Source organism: Octopus bimaculoides, chromosome 20 (assembly GCF_001194135.2).
Source record: "Octopus bimaculoides isolate UCB-OBI-ISO-001 chromosome 20, ASM119413v2, whole genome shotgun sequence".
NCBI classification, from domain to species: domain Eukaryota; kingdom Metazoa; phylum Mollusca; class Cephalopoda; order Octopoda; family Octopodidae; genus Octopus; species Octopus bimaculoides.
Window position 1 is genome coordinate 468,469 of NC_069000.1, and position 2,369 is coordinate 470,837.

General features: G+C 38.8%; 1 protein-coding gene across 2 annotated transcripts in view; it reads left to right on the forward strand.

The window, feature by feature from the left end:
- LOC106873257 (ubiquitin carboxyl-terminal hydrolase 2) overlaps positions 1 to 2,369 on the forward strand; it is a 59,644-nt gene that overhangs the window by 1,144 nt on the left and 56,131 nt on the right. The gene's annotated exons all lie outside the window — the stretch shown is intronic.

Sequence of the window (2,369 nt, forward strand, 5' to 3'; positions counted from 1 at the left end):
TATATATATATATGTGTGTATGTATGTATATATATATGTATGTATATATACATGCCTCCCACACACACATATTTATATATATGTAGGTTTGTATATAATTACATCCATGTAAATATGCAAAACGTAGATATGTTATACACACATTTGTGTGTGTGTCGCGCGCGCGTGAACTTCTCATCTTAAGTAACTGATTAAAAACCAACCTAGTTTTAATTAACTTATTTAAATTACCGTCACTTTTTTTGATGGAAGTTTTTTTAAATCATTGTTATTCTTGCTTCTCAAGACTCTTATATAATTTGGTGTGTGTGTGTGTGTGTGTGTGTGTGTGTAAGATGGTTAAAGCTCTGATCGCGAACGTCGCCAGCGATACGGTTTCGGTTTCGTCTACCATTTCGAATTAAATTTCTAAAGAACGGACCTGTCAACGATGTTGTCTCGACATGGTTTCTTGACTTTGCTATTTGCTAGAAATGGCAGCCAATCATCACACCAAACTGTGAAACGGAAGGACATTGTATTCCTAAAACATGCTATAATGATGGGATATGTAGGGTTGAAATGCTATTGATAACAGGGGCCGCCTGATCGATCAGTATAGTGTTAAATAAAAGCTACAACATTTCATGGACATAAAATATCGTCCGATATTCTCACAATTTCTCCCTCATCGAATTCTACCGTTTCGTTATTCGGTCGTGTATCGTGTTAATGTTTTGAGTTCAAACTGTGCCGAGGTTGAGCTTGCTTTCATCCTTTTGGGCTCCATAAAATATAGTACCACTCAAGTACTGGGATCGATGGAGTCGACTAAACCCCCACCCCACCCAACATTGCTCCCCTTGTACCCAAATTACAGAGAATCATTATTATTATTATTATTATTATAATTTTGTAGATAAAAGTTTTGATTTTCTCTACTTAGCACACACACACACACACACACACACACGCGATATCGAGTGAAGAACCGGCACAAGTAAAGAAATAGATATGGGGGAGGGGGGATTATCGGAATTTATGATTCAAGACGCAAATATGACAGTTTACCTCTTAACACGTGGAAAGGCATGAAGGTCACGCATTCTCATTTCCTTTCCTCTATAACTCTCCATATATGTACGTAAGAATCTATGTAGGTGTTCGCATAGGTATCTCACACATACACACTCACATAGATCACACACACACACACTGTGTGTGTGTGTGTGTGTGTGTGTGTGTGTGTGTGTGTGTGTGTGTGTGTGTGTGTGTGTGTGTTAGTAGCTGAAAGTTGGTTAATATGTCTCCGAGTTTCACCTTTCCTTCCTTCAGGTAAATCGACAGAAATATGAAACTCGAAATGGTGTTTGGGCAAGTTTAAGAATCTATTAAATTTTTATCTTGTTCTACGCCACATTGAATAGTTTTCCTCGTGTTTGCACGCACCGACGTACATTCAATCATATATATATATATATATATATATATATATATATAAAAACTAACATATCAGGTATCATGCCAAGAGTTCAGTGCCTAAAGTTAAGTGTGATGTGGGTGTGAGTGGATTTATTTTTAAATGCTGTGGTGTATTCTTGATAAGTGGATGGATGGATATCGATTGTGATGGAGAGCTGGATACCGAGAATGACCCAATAGTCAACTTGGCAGTTATTTAATCGCAGGTTCGAGTCAACTGAGCAACCATATGATCGTAGTGCAAACGCTTCTCAATGAAATTGTCCAGACGCTCCCTACATGAAGGGCAGTCATGCAGCTCTCCGTGGTTCTAATGGAGCAAGCCCTTCCCTGACGCGCGCACACAGGGGTCACGGTGGGTTTGTCCGAAGACTACGTTAAAAGTACCAATGGAATATTGAGCATCTTATATCTTTCATCCAACAGATGTCTATTGATCCCATAATTGGAACAGTGTGTGTGTGTGTGTTTGTTGGAGATTCTAACCGGGAGTTCCACGAGAATACGAGGGTCTGCGAATGAGTTCCTCTAAATAATAATCATCCCATCTACTCTTGGCACAAGGACTGAAATTTGGGGAGGGGGGACAAGTCGATGACATCGACCCCAGTATTCAACTGGTACTTAATTTATCGACCTCGAAAGGATGAAAGGCAAAATCGACCTCGGCGGAATTTGAACTCCGAACGTAAAGACGGATGAAGTGCAGCAGCAGTAGTAGTAGTAGTAGTAGTAATGATGATGATGATGATGATGGTTGTATAACTGGAATAACATTCATCGTGCCAGAACCAGGATACAGCTGTGTGCTTATTTGTGTGTATGCATGTGTGCGTGTATATATATACATATGTATATGTGTGTATGTATGTATATATATATATATGTATGTATAAGTGTATATATGT